We start from the raw sequence: 14,566 nt of genomic DNA, 5'->3' as shown, positions 1-14,566 counted from the left end.
TCTTAAAATGTGACTAAAGAAAAATCCCTTAATATGTAACATAAATCTGATTATTTGCCTTATTCTGATGCCCCTATTTCCCGGGGTCCATATTTATTTCTATTGTTATCAACTTCCTATGATCTGTGAATTCGTTCCAAAATACCACAACCATAGGTTTTAACAAAGCTCTACCAAACTATTTCCAATGTGAACTCAAAATACTAGTAAAACAATCAATTTCAAAGAATTAACTTCAAAGGGTCAGCAAATTCATTCTATAACCAGATCTAATTTTCCCATCCAATAGTTTGCCTTGACACATGTCATATTATAACATTTTGATAAACCTTCAGAAATGTTGCCCATCGCAACAACTTCCCTTTTACAAATAGCCATGTGTAAATTACGTATTGAACGACAATTTTCTCTCAATGTGTTTGGCCTAAATGGCCGCAAAAGTGGCTGCCAACATGCAGTACCTTTTTTATCTACCAAGTAAGTGCGCGTCGACATAAGACCTCTACCAAATGTTGTTTGTAAAAACAAATCTGGGATTTCTAATTACATGGATGCACACTCTCAGGACATTGCAGGCTGCTGTTATCAATCCATTACGATAAAATAATTTATTTACCCACAATCAAATAAGTAACACAAATTGAGGATATTATCCCTATCACATTCATTTATAGATTCATTTGGTTCTAATTCACTCTTTTCCCACTGCTATAAGGAAGAACAATAGCTCTTATAAGTCTTTGTAATATCTCATTAAATTTACCCAGCATTGAAGAATTTATTTACTATCCATTTCCCTTCTGTTTACCAGTAACTTTGTTTAAACTCCATAACTTAATTGGATAAATCCCATGTGTACAGCTACCACTTATTGAAACCCCTACTTTTGTAGAAAATATCCAAATACGTGGTTGTATACTCCCTTAAAAGTTGTTCCTCCATTTTTCTATGCAACTTAGTGAAGACTACTGACACCAGTATGCCAATATAGGTGTGGCAGATTAACAAAATATGTTGCAGGTACACGTAACATCGTGTTCTGAGTGTAAAAAAAACATAACAAACAAAAAAACATCTGAGTGTAAAAAACATAACAGCGCGTTCACGTCTGCCCCTTGGTTTTAAGATTCACAATGCATTTCGTTGTAAAACTCACAATAGTTCAATTCAACAAAATTGTCTTTACTATCTGCCCATATCATCTATGCCTAAGACACATCCATACATACAGCACAATTTATATGCTGATAAAAGTCAAGTTTATATTTGTCAAAAATCTGTGAGCAGAGTACTCTGGAAAGTCAATGTAAGACCTCTTCCAAATTTGACTAATTTTGTACTCCCTCATTTTTATGAAGCTCATATCCATAAATAGCTGTTATTTTCATATGAATTCTATCAAAAATGGAATCCCAAGATTACTCACAATTTTACTATTAATTAATGGCTGCTCATAACCCAGCACATCAAATCCGCATATTCCATCGCCCTTGACAAAAGAGATAATGTTCATAATCAAATTATATTCCTATTTTATTTTACGAATTTTCTGGATATTCTTGTAAGATTGACACACAAAACAAAACATTGAAACACAAACAAACCCAAACATTATGTATATTTGTTTGCATTTGAACCATCATTAACAGATCAAGATGGGTGTCAATTTTCATTTCAATTTCGTAAAATTTATCCTTTAATGTTAGAAACGCTAATACACAAATAGACAAAAAGTTTATTTTTAGAAAACCCCTAATGTCACCTTGAAATTACCCTTTTTGGTCCTACAATAATTTATCCAAATTGTACAAATTTACAAATTTTACAAATTTTACAACACCTCTTCCTTACAGAACTGCAACTTATCTCTCGAGGCCTTGTGGCCTTTGTCTGCCAACGCTGTCAGTAGCACAACAGTGTCCTGCTCACATGCTTCCTTTGAAGTCGAGCATATGAGAAGGTCATCAACATATTGTACCATCACTGAACCCCCAGGAAATTCAACATCGCTGAGGTCTTCATGTAGAGCACATGAAAACAAAGTTGGGCTCTCCGTGTACCCTTGTGGTAACACAGTCCAGGTAAACTGTAAATTTTCGTACGTGAATGCGAAAAGATAACGCGAATCCTCATGAATGGGTACACTAAAGAACGCTGAACATAAGTCCACCACAGAATAAAACTTCGTGTTGCATGGAATACTTGACAGTACAGTGATCGGGTTAGGGACCACTGGATAGGCTGGGATGACACAATCATTAATTGCTCGAAGATCTTGAACAAATCTCCAAGTAGTCTTGCCTGGCTTCTTCACAGGTAAAATAGGAGTGTTGCACATGCTCACAGTGCGAACTATAACTCCCTGTTCCACCAATGATCGAATCACTGGTGCAATACCAGCTTTTGCCTCTGGTCTCAATGGATATTGACGCTTTCTAGGCAATGGCTTAGAATCATCTACTGTGATCCTTACAGGTGCAATACTCTTGATTCGTCCCACATCATTTGGATGCGTTGTCCACAAGCATATTGGTATTTGATCGAGTGGGTCCTGGTCACCGTCAGCGTCAGAGCTGAGTAGGTATACCCCAATATCGTCAGTATCATTCGATTCGTACCCTTGTGCCACCGCTAAGGTGACGTGTGGGGTTGTTGTTTCGGGTTGATTCCACAGGAGTTGTTGGTCTGGCGTCAAAGACACTGACATCCCAACTCCCTGTCGTCCCACCCACAATGACGTCAGATGTATATCATACTTGGTGTGCAGGTATTTAAAAACCCGCTCTGCATAGGACCCCTCTTCTCCTGTAGCATCATAACATGTTGTACAGTGAAGATCAGTTTGCCATGTCAGAAAGTCCATCAAAAAATTATCTAACCATTCCTGTACTTCGGGCATTTCATCCTTCAGTGTCATAAAACTAACACACAAAAGTTCCGCCATGATTGTATCATCGATATCCCATCGATGTGTTGTTGGTCTTGTCAGGCCATCTAGTACCTTAGAAATAAAGTCGTGGGAGTGTTCTGGCATTTCTAGATACACTCCGTTTTCATTACAGATGACGGTGCAATTCAATTTACACAATAAATCTCTTCCCATCAAATTTACTGGAACGCCAGATGCCACAAGAAAGGCATGTTGTGCAGTCAATGGACCAAATTGGACACGCAATTCTTCCGTGACTGGCGTATGTATGGGAACTCCTGACACTCCAACCACCTTCGTATAGTATTTTGACAATGGTATATCGGGAAAATCTGCTTGTCGTAACGTGGAACGCGTAGCTCCCGTATCGACGAGAAAGGGTGCCTTGCGTCCACCTACTGTCAAATTAACACTTGGTTCCTGTGCAGCCGACCCTGAGATTAAAGGAAGCGCTGCCACTTGGTCATTTTGGTCTAGTCAACAGGGTGTGGCAGACCATTTAGTCTGCTGAGGTCCTCCCTGAATTGGGGCATTCCTCAATAGAACCCTATTTGTTGATGGAGGCGGTGGTAACTGGTAGTATCCCTGTTCTTGGTTGTTCTTCCGAAATTGTCTTTGATATGGGCATCGCCTTATCCAATGTCCCATTTCTCCACAATTGAAACATCGGCGTCTATCATTGGCTGGTCTGTCCACCTGTGCACTTGTATTTCTGGGCTGCATCTCTTGGTTTCTGGGGTGCCACTCCACTCTCTGGTTATTTCCTACTGCATTGTTGCGTTGTTGCCCAGAAAACCTATTGCGTTGATTCGTAGTCATCAGGGCTTGAGTCTGTAGTTGCATCAATTTCTCGGCATTTACAGCACTATTCCTGGCTTGAATCCGCTGATGATGCAAGGCGTAATTCAATATTTCTTGCATTGGCTTGCCTTCCCAAGCAATACATTGTCTTTCCACTTCACTCTTCAATTTGGGCAATAGACCATTAATAAAAAGGGGTTTTAAGGCATTGTCAATTTGTGCCCGGTCTATGCCTGAATATAGTCGGAAAACATCTCGCAATCTGTCCAAATAATCGCTAGCATCTTCGCCTGTTTTCTGCTTGCATGTAACCACTTTGTTCCAATCCGTCACTGGTGGCAATTTTTTTATGGCCTCTATCAAGTTATTGATCTGTGCCGTTCTAGCCTCCGTGGGCATGTCCACCTGTCCATCTTCCGTATTTACCCAGTTGGCCTCACGCATTAAGTTCCTCAAAGTGGTGGTATTAGGAATTAACCATTTTAAAAGTATTTCCATGTCTCTTGCAGTGGGCAACTGAGTTTCCACAATTAACCGCAGTTCCTCCGCAAATTGAAGTGGATCTGTTTTGATTGATGGCATACTACTCTGCAATGCCTTCAATTGATGTACCTGCCATGGTCTATACATCAGATCTGGATGTTGCTGATTTGCCCCTGGAAATTGCCGCTGAGGAAAATTCATAACACCACATTGCTCAAACCCTCCTTGTGAGAGAGTCAACTTTTGATCATTCATTAGCCAATCACATTGATCGTTAGATTGATTGGCATTGATCACACGACCCTTACTCCGTGTATGGTGAAATGGAGAGCATGATAAGGTATAACAGCTGGTTGCATCGTTTGCCCACTTTGAGTCGGTTCCTGTGCCCCAATTGCACCCTCTTGGGTAGTTACCTCAAATGGGTCACGTCTTTCACCTGTCCTCTGTTGACTAGAACCAATCGCTGCACTCTGTTCTGGTCTTTCGGCAGGTACAGGTACAGGCACTACCTGTGGCTGATATACAATAGTTCTCCGATAAGGTGGAGGAGTTTCGTCTTCCAGTTCATTTGTCTCGTATGATCTGGCTTCTGGATACAATTTGGGTTGGGATTGCTCTCCATTACTGACTTGAAGAGGCATTTGATTTGCTACCTTACACAACCTATGTTGTATCTGTTTCACCTCTTTCTTCAAGCCCCCCATCTTTGCTTTGGTCTCCCTGTCCCTAGATTCAGCGTCCCAGTAATAGAATGGTTGCCAATCCACTTTGAACTTCTGTCGCCCTCTTGCTTCCAATTCTTTTCTGAGTGTTGCCAATACGTTTCTATCAAAAGTGCCCTCCTGTGGAAATCCACTTTTCCGACCTTTCGTCCATTCATACCAGGATTCCACATCTTTAAGTGATTCTGCCCCATATTTCTGATACATGGAGCTGATACAAGCACCTCTTTGACTCAAGTCCAATTGACCTTGTTTAATCTTGCAGAATCCACTTCCCATTTTGCCTGTGTGTGAGTACCTCTTTATACTCACTCAATATATCAAATAACTACAAGGACTACACAGCAGACTACACCTGTATCCACTATCAACTGTGTGTACTGCAAAAATCGCAGAAGTTTGTTCCACCTTATACAAAGTAGCGTTGAATGCGTTGTTGTCTAGCTTATTCCGATAAGCTCCACTCTGTGGTCTTCCAGGAAGTATCTCTCCACCTGTCCACTTGATGACTGCAGGTGATTTCCAGAGAGTCCCCCTGCCCTGTGGCTTTTCCCACACCCCAATCTCACTGATCAGAGTTGCAGATGAGTCTGGATCAGTAAGTCCTGTTAAGGGGGGTTCAAACAAAAATAACCACGTAATATAACAAATAACCACTACACTCACCACCTCGCTCATCGTCCAAGGTTGTCTGCACATCGATGTTTCGCAAATGTCTCAAAGCTTCTTTCTTGAGACCGCACTTTTTATTCATCCATCAATTGACTTGATTAAATTAAATTTAAATTAAAATCAGATCAGATTAAATTAATCAGATCAAAATCAATCAGATCAATCGGATCAGAATCAGAATCAATTCAAATATGCAATCTCAATCAATTCACCAACATTAATCAATAAAATCCTAATAATAATACATAATAAAATATCATAAATGATAATATCAAAATTCAAATATCAAATCATCATTGAATTTATCATTGAAAATATCAAAATATCAAATATCAAAATAGCAAAATTCACATTTATCAGTCTGATAACTCTATATCTATGCCTGTTCGCAATGTAGGCAAAACAGTTCCGTCCGCTGGCGGAGGTATTTGATCATGGACGTCACTTTCGACCCATACCTTCCGTCAATTGACAAATAACCGTTCTGCCTCTGGATCATATCTGACATATTTGTTCAATCCTGTGTGGTCATTATATCACAAATTAAAGCTGAACAACCACTGAAGGCAACTCAACCCTTCATTTGTGAGACAATCAGCGAAAATTGATCCAACAGATATGAGCCAGTCCATTTGGCAATGTCGCACATGTCACGTGCCACATGTCACACGTGTCACATGTCACACATCATGTGATGTGTCACCCACCATGTCGCACTTTGAAAGAGACTCAAAGTTCTTGACAATTAAAATGGTGTAATATTCCTGAAATGTGTACCAATGAATGGCAATCAATTTATAATATTTATCAAGGGAATCCAATCATACCGAAATTTCGACACTCCAATAAACTTTGTAACTTGTAATACATCATTAATCCTGCAGGGCTATAAAGCTATCCTTAAAGTCCATGCAATCGATTTACATCAAAACCCAATGATGACATGCCTGATAATCAGCAATTTTCATGATTGTAAAATCATGACCATTGTAAATCATTGTAATTATAAATTGTAAATATAAATTTACCATAATTGTACAAAATTTGAGAATGAACATCAATAATAATCAGCATATGACAATCATGATGACAATGATGAAGCTCATCAATAATGAGAGAAAACAATGAGAATGAGAAACAATGAGAGAAATGAGAAAACAATGAGAACTATGAAAGGTGAAAACAGGTAAAAGAAGAAGCAAAAGAGGAGGAAAGGAGGAGGAACGAGGGGAGGAAAAGGGTGGGGAAGGGAGGGGGAGAAGTGGCAGAATGCCAAGGGAGGAATGAGGCTGGGGGAGGGGTGGGGCTTAGGGGTATTAATACTATGCGAAATACGACACTCATTGTATTTTTCTAAAAATAACTGTGTATGATTGGCTGCACTTATTCTCCCTTACAAGGCTGTGAAAGGTTATATGATGGATACTATTGTCCCTCTCGACCTTCGGTGCAAATCATACACTCATCTGTGTATTATTTTAACGATGTAAACTGTGTCGTACCATTTCTTTAGCACTATGGGGCCATGGTTTGAGGGGGGGGGGGGGGGAGGAAGAGAGGTGAGGATAAAGGGCACATACCCATACACACAAAAACACATAAAGCCACATAATGAGGTGATATGCTAAATCAACATGGGATCCAATGGGATATGGGATCAACAATCCTGTACATGCCTCATACAATCAGTAATATAACATGATTTGGAGAGGATGGATAATGGTAGAATGAAGTTAGGGTTAAGATTGGGTTGGGGTCAACAAATTCATGTACATGTAAATTCATTCATGTATAAACAGATCACAATATATTTCATCATTGGTTTCCCTCCATTTAATTGCCTTGGCAAATGTCATAGGATCTTATATCAATAAATTCCCTTTTTAAAATCTTAAAAGACAGATGAAATATAAAATGATCAAAGGTACATTGGATGGTTCTATTTTTTTAGAGATTACGGATCACAGTAGCATGGGATTGGCTCACATTAAATTTCATCTTGATTGAAGGATTTTTAGCTGTGGTCCAAGATGGCCGCCGCCATAAAATCCTAAAAATATATATTTTTTTTTCTAATCAGGATGTAAAGAGGTTACATTTAAAAAATCGCTTCTGATTCCATAGATAAGTGGACACAACACCAAACGGTTACCATGGGCAACCTGCCTGCACGCATTCCAGTGGCAGGGTCAGTGTGGAAAAGAATGCCTATTTTTGGACTGTCTGTCGACTCGTGCAGACAAATTGGCTAAATGCTAAACAATGCTAAATACTAAACTCACTTTTTGTTACCACACTGGAAATGCATGTTTGAAAATCGAATCCAGCCGATTTTACCATTATTTGGCTTACTGTACAGACGCTGTTATCATCGCTTTAATCGCTTTTAAAAAATCGCTTGAAAAATCGCTTTTTACAAAAACCGCGAATATGATTATAAATCAAATAGTGTCCATTCTGCAATCTGCTCGTCTGTGGTCACAACCCAAGCAGGATCTCAACCATTATTTTAACGGGAAAATCGACACACTTATAAGTCATTTAATCACGAAAACGAGCAGAGATTAGAATGCAGACCATTGCTGGAAATCATTTTAAAGATATTTACAAAATTGACGCTCTATTTCATGAATTCATGACGTTCGTGAAATGAGCAAGAAATATACAAAATCCATATTTCAGTTGTACATGACAAGACGAATGCAGCACCTGTTGGCTAACGCCCGGGGTTCGTTAGTGGCTCTTTGCAATCGTCTCATTAAACTCGTAAAATGTACCGAAAAAAAATTCAAATTACAGAAAAAACAAAAAAATAATTGATTATTAATTTTTAAAATTTTTTTTTTTTTTTTATCGTCATGACTTCTGAAATTTTAAAACAAATCCTTCATGAAAGCACAGCACCTTTTCTAAAGACACCAAGCTTTAGTGGATATTTGTGACAGTTCATGGCACCATCCCTCAAAAATGCGTATACATAAATTTTGGAAGAAGAAAAAAATTGGCATGATTTCTGAAACCTGTTAAAGGCCTCGTGTTTTTTCCTTCCACACATCAACAAACGTACACAAAACTCAAACACTGAACTATTTTCACAGATTAACATCAGACTACACAGATAACAAACAAAAGCTTACCTGGGCAGTTGAGTCCCTACGGGCCACCACTTGTAGAATAATAATTTTAACTACTGTTCTACTTCAGAAACTTCAGAAACTCGTTTTAGCAAAATCAATGGTTTATTCACTTTAGAGAATTTGTTGTATACTAAGCCGAGATCTTTAATGAGTCTGTTCCAGAGTTTGTTGAAGCTTGTTTGGTCGGTCTTTTGAAGCTCGTTCAGTAGGTCTTCTGAAGCTCGTCCAGTTGTTGACAATCTCCAGTTGGTTGATCAGTTTCAACTGGTCTTCAGTTGAAACTCCTCTTCAGTTCACTGTCCCAGTCCACTCTTCTCTCTCTCCTCGCAACTTTCTCCTGGTTTTAAAGCCCCAAACTCCTTTGATGTTGCAGAGCATGCAGGGTGTTCCTTATCCAAAAACCTTATATGGCTTTCTTGGCCAGCAAATACTTATTTCTGTTCAAGAGGTCAAATACTCTGACCTGCTGAAAAAGAATTTGCAGCGTGTGCGCAGTGCCCTGAACAGAGGCTATTAATGATCGACAGGTGGCGGTCCAAGAGCGTTACACATTCTTGTCTGAAATTAACTCTCCTGACCACATGTTAATGCTAGTTCTATGCTCTTTTGCTCATTCGTAAAGTAAAACATAATTCCACTTTAAACAAGATTACATTGATATATATTCTAACAATATTGTCAATATGAATATTTAATCCCTGACAGTCCCCCGTCGCTCAGCGGAGCGAAAGGGGGACTATGGCTTTCCTCTCCGTCCGTGTGTCCGTCCGTCCGTCCGTCCGTGCGTGCATGCGTGCGGGCGTAAGCGAAGGACCGCATTCGAATTTGGTGTGTGGGTGCAACCCACGTCAAAATCCAAGATGGCCGCCGCCATGTATGTCTGATGCCATGTATGTCTGAACCTTGTAACCTGCATATCTTGAAAAATAAGCGAAGTACCAACTTCTAATTTGGTGTGTGGGTGTATCTCGGCATAAGGACGAACGCTATTGAAAATTGGGTCGCCACGTCAAAGTCCAAGATGGCCGCCACCATATATATGTCTGAAACTTGTGAGCGAAATATCTCGAAAAATAAGCGAAGAACCGACGTCTAATCTGGTGTGTGGGTGTATCTAGGCAGAAGGAAGAACGATGTTTAAAATCAGGCCGCCACGTCAAAAGCCAAGATGGCCGCCGCCATTTATGTCTGAAACTTGAGATGAATATCTTGAAACATAAGCAAAGTACCAACTTCTAATTTGGTGTGTGGGTGTATCTCGGCATTAGGAAGAACGCGATTGAAAATTGGGTAGCCACGTCAAAATCCAAGATGGCCGCCACCATATATATGTCTGAACTTTGTGAGCGAAATATCTTGAAAAATAAGCGAAGTACCAACTTCTAATCTGGTGTGTGGGTGTATCTAGGCACAAGCAAGAACGCTGTTTAAAATTGGGTCGCCACGTCAAAATCCAAGATGGCCGCCGCCATATATGTCTGATGCCATGTATGTCTGAACCTTGTAACCTGCATATCTTGAAATATAAGCGAAGTACCAACTTCTAATCTGGTGTGTGGGTGTATCTAGGCATAAGGAAGAACGCCATTGTAAAGTGGGTCGCCACGTCAAAAGCCAGGACGGCCGCCACCATATATATGTCTGAACGTTGTGAGCGAAATATCTTGAAAAATAAGCGAAGTACCTTCTTGTGTGTGGGTGTATCTAGGCATAAGGAAGAACGCTATTGAAAATTGGGTCGCCACGTCAAAATCCAAGATGGCCGCCTCCATGTATGTCTGACCCTTGTGAGCGAAATATCATATCATAGCATGTTTTCTGCGTGTTCCACTTTGTCAACTCACATCACTTCCCCGATGGGGGACCTAGGCGTAACGCTTGTCTACCTTATATCCCCCCGACGAGGCCTCTGCATAATTTCATGCGACAGAATTTCGTGCATTTTGAGTGAAAGAAGTGAGACGAAGTTGCAGGAGGAAGAGGCCGTGGAGGCCTCGATCGTGAGTGGAAATGGCGGGAATTGCGTTTGTATCGCAAAGTAAAGGATCTGCATTCATTTCTGAACTTGCATTGGTGGATTGTTATACATCTGCATTATTTTTCATTAAAAAACTTTATGTTGAACTTGAAGGCTCCAAGCATGGACTATATATATAGCCCTCATTGAGGTAAAAATAAAAGTAAAAAGCCTGCTATCGCTTGCCAAGCTAGCCGTTCCCCCCTCCCCCTCCCCCTCCCCCCCTGCCCCCTGCCCCTCCCCCCTCCCCCTCCCTCTCTCCCCTCCCTCTCTCCCCCTCCCCTCACCTCCCCCCCCTCCCCTCCCCCCACCTCTCCCCTCCCCCCCTTTCCCCCCTCCCCCCTCCCCCCTCCCCCTCCCCCCCTTTCCCCCCTCCCCCTCCACTCCCCTCCCCCCTCCCCTCCCTCCCCTCTCCTCCTCCCTCTTCTCCCCTCTCCTCCTCTCTCCTCCTCCCCCTCCCTCCTCTTCTCCCCTCCCCCCCTCTTCTCCCCTCCCCCCCTCTCCTCCCCTCCCCCCCTCTTCTCCCTCCCCACCCTCTCCTCCCCTCCCCACCCTCTCCTCCCTTCACCCCCCGTTCCCCTCCCCTCCCCTTCCTCCTCCCCTCCCCTCCCCCACCCGGCAATGCAGTGTACTTCCCATGGCCAGCTGTACGTGGGCTGCTCGAGGGTTGGAAAACCAAGCAATCTTTATGTCTTGGCACCAAGTAAGAAAACCAGAAATGTTGTATACCAAGAGGTTTTGAGAAATTGAAAATTGACAAAACGTCATGTAGGAAATGTACTGTGATATTGCTCTAAAATATACATGTTCTTTTCATCATATATTTGTATTATTCTTATTCAACCCGGGCGAAGCCGGGTACCTCAGCTAGTATATTATATACAGTCACGTGAAAAAGTAAGTACACCCCATGTAAAGTTTTGACTTTTTCAACATATTTCAACATACAGCTATTTGATCTTCATTTCAACAATATTGATAGATAAAGGTGATATAATATAACAAATATCATGAAACATTTACATTTTGGAGTCCATTGTATAATTTAAATGAACATAAATGCAAATTTCGCATGTGGAAAAAGTAAGTACACCCCTACACTTATCACTACTTCAAATACCTAAAATTTGAATCAGGTGCAAATGATTAAAACATCATTAGAGAGGATCTTGGAGGAACCTGTCTTATTTAAACCTCAGACATTTAGTTTGGTTTGCTCTTTGTTGTTGAAGTGTGTGACGTCACCATGCCTAGATCAAAAGAGCTCTCTGAGGCCTTCAGAAAGTAGGTTATAGATGCCTACGAGTCGGAAGGGATTTAAAAAGATCTCCAAACAATTTGAAATCAATCATTCAACTGTCCGGAACACCATCTACAAGTGGAGAAGATTCCAAACAACTGCCAACTTGTTCAGGCCAGGCCGCCCCAGCAAGTTCAGCCCGAGAGCAGACCGCAAGATGCTGAAAGAAGTCTCGAAGAACCCCAGAATGTCATCACGGGACCTACAGGTAGCTCTTGCCACTGTTGGTGTCAAAGTGCACGAGTCTACCATTAGAAAGAGGCTGCACAAATTTGATCTACATGGGAGGTGTGCCAGGAGGACTCCTTTGCTGTCCAGAAAGAACATCAGGGCAAGACTAAAGTTTGCCAATGAACACCTCGGCAAAGACCAGCACTTCTGGAACAATGTGCTCTGGACAGATGAGTCAAAGGTAGAGCTATTTGGCCACAGTACCAGAAGACAGGTTTGGTGAAAACCAAAGACAGAATTTGACCACAAGAACCTGATACCAACTGTAAAGCATGGTCGTGGAAATATTATGGTTTGGGGCAGCTTTGCTGCATCAGGGCGTGGGCAGCTCACCATCATAGAATCCACTATGAATTCTTCATGGTACCAGAGGGTGCTTGAGGATAATGTGAGGCCATCTGTCGAAAAGTTGAAGCTCAACCGAAGGTGGACCTTGCAACATGACAATGACCCTAAACATACCAGTAAATCCACCAAAGAATGGCTGAAAAGAAAGAAATGGAGGGTTCTGGAATGGCCAAGTTAAAGCCCGGATCTAAATCCTATCGAGATGTTGTGGGGGGATTTGAAACGAGCTGTGCATGCAAGAAACCCCTCAAACATTGCACAGCTGAAAGAATTCTGCATGGAGTGGGAAAAAATTTCTCCCAGTCGATGTCAGAGACTGGTAGACAGTTATAAGAAACGCCTACTTGAGGAACCTATATACCACCTATTAGAGCCAAGGGTGTACTTACTTTTTCCAGATGCAAAATTTGCATTTATGTTTATTTAAATTATACAATGGACTACAAAATGTAAATGTTTCATGATATTTGTTATATTATATCACCTTTATCTATCAATATTGTTGAAATGAAGATCAAATAGCTGTATGTTGAAATATGTTGAAAAAGTCAAAACTTTACATGGGGTGTACTTACTTTTTCACGTGACTATATATATATATATATATATATATATATATATATATATATATATATATATATATATATATATATATATATATATATTGTTATGGTTCTACGCCGCCCTTCTTCCCCTTACCAAGGGGGGATTAATCCCCTTGTTCTTGCTGGGCTTTGGCGGACCCGGGGCTTGATACGTCCCTTCTGAACAAACGCAGAGTAGGGTCTCAGGACCACTTCTCGCTCGTACCTAATTCCCTGCGCCGCCCTGGAAGCGAGGAAGGAAGCCTCACACGAGCCACGTGTGGTTTGAGTACGCTGAGCGGATTGAGTACCACGTGGTCCATGCAGTCTTAGTTAGTGGAACCCGATTTGAGCGATCCCATTCGTACCACGCTTCGCCAATGAAGAAACCACAGAAACGATTGAATGGAAGAAAGGAAGAACACAGGTTTAATTATTCCCACATGTATTTACAATGATCGGGGATGCAGAGACACAGAGCAGCCTTAGTCAATCTTAGCTTATTTTCCAGACAACGGGCCCATCACACTCACACAGGGAATTGCAGATGGGTAGATGTTCAGCCAACGCGTCGACGTGGTCGTCCAGAGACGGCCCCCGTCCGGCTCTCCACGGCCCCAGCACGTCCCGCGAAGATGGCAGCAGGCGATGGCAGGAACCTCGTAGCGCGTCTCTCGAACAAGGCAGATGATGAGGCGGAACGGCAAATGGCGGGACTCTATATATATGGCGGGCTGGCGATTACACAGCCGTTTTCCTCACTCACGTGACCTAATGCACTGTATAGTGATCGGCCTCAAACTCAACCGAGCGTCACGTATTAATAGCGCGTCTTTTGGTTCATGCGCGTCGGGCTTCGCCCGTGTATCTTGTGCAGCTCTCGGACGCTCACAACTCCTCTTCCTCCGTCCTTCCAGGCTGGCCAGTGCGCGCGAGTTCTTTGCTCATCAAGTCTTTCGCTGCATGTCCTCCGCTTCAGTCCTATCGAGTGCAAGTTCCTGACGGAAGTCCTATCGAGTGCAAGTTCCTGACGCAAGTCCTATCGAGTGCAAGTTCCTGACGTGAGTCCTATCGAGTGCAAGTTCCTGACGCAAGTCCTTTCGAGGGCTTTGTGCAGCGGGTTATATAGCTACGCCCCCGAACATTCTGGAACCCTCTCGAACCTTCTCACCACGCCCTGTGATGCAATGCCGCCGCCACCACCTCTGAGCCCTGATTGGCGGCTCGTTCTTATCGTCAGTGCTTCTGCCGCTCCGCCTTCGGCTCCGCCCCGACCTTCCTCGCCTGCCTCGTGTTAACTCGCCCAAAATGAACCAAAGTTAGTGCAAAGGGGCATGAG

The 14,566-nt window shown here is 42.1% G+C and overlaps 1 protein-coding gene and 2 long non-coding RNA genes across 5 annotated transcripts in view; 1 reads left to right on the top strand and 2 right to left on the bottom strand.

Moving 5' to 3' along the window:
• LOC137422652 (uncharacterized) overlaps positions 1-14,566 on the bottom strand; it is a 1,758,619-nt gene that overhangs the window by 1,289,594 nt on the left and 454,459 nt on the right. The gene's annotated exons all lie outside the window — the stretch shown is intronic.
• The window catches only part of LOC137421920 (uncharacterized), a 107,561-nt gene that overhangs the window by 2,181 nt on the left and 90,814 nt on the right, over positions 1-14,566 (bottom strand). Inside the window, exon 2 of the long non-coding RNA XR_013622653.1 lies at positions 5,347-5,543. This is a non-coding gene — a long non-coding RNA (uncharacterized LOC137421920). The remainder of the gene's footprint in view (positions 1-5,346; positions 5,544-14,566) is intronic.
• LOC144888193 (tumor necrosis factor receptor superfamily member 6-like) overlaps positions 1-14,566 on the top strand; it is a 47,706-nt gene that overhangs the window by 26,601 nt on the left and 6,539 nt on the right. The window lies entirely within an intron of this gene.

This window comes from Myxine glutinosa, chromosome 2 (assembly GCF_964187855.1).
Source record: "Myxine glutinosa chromosome 2, kmMyxGlut1.1, whole genome shotgun sequence".
NCBI classification, from domain to species: domain Eukaryota; kingdom Metazoa; phylum Chordata; class Myxini; order Myxiniformes; family Myxinidae; genus Myxine; species Myxine glutinosa.
This window is presented reverse-complemented; position numbering and strand designations above follow the sequence as displayed.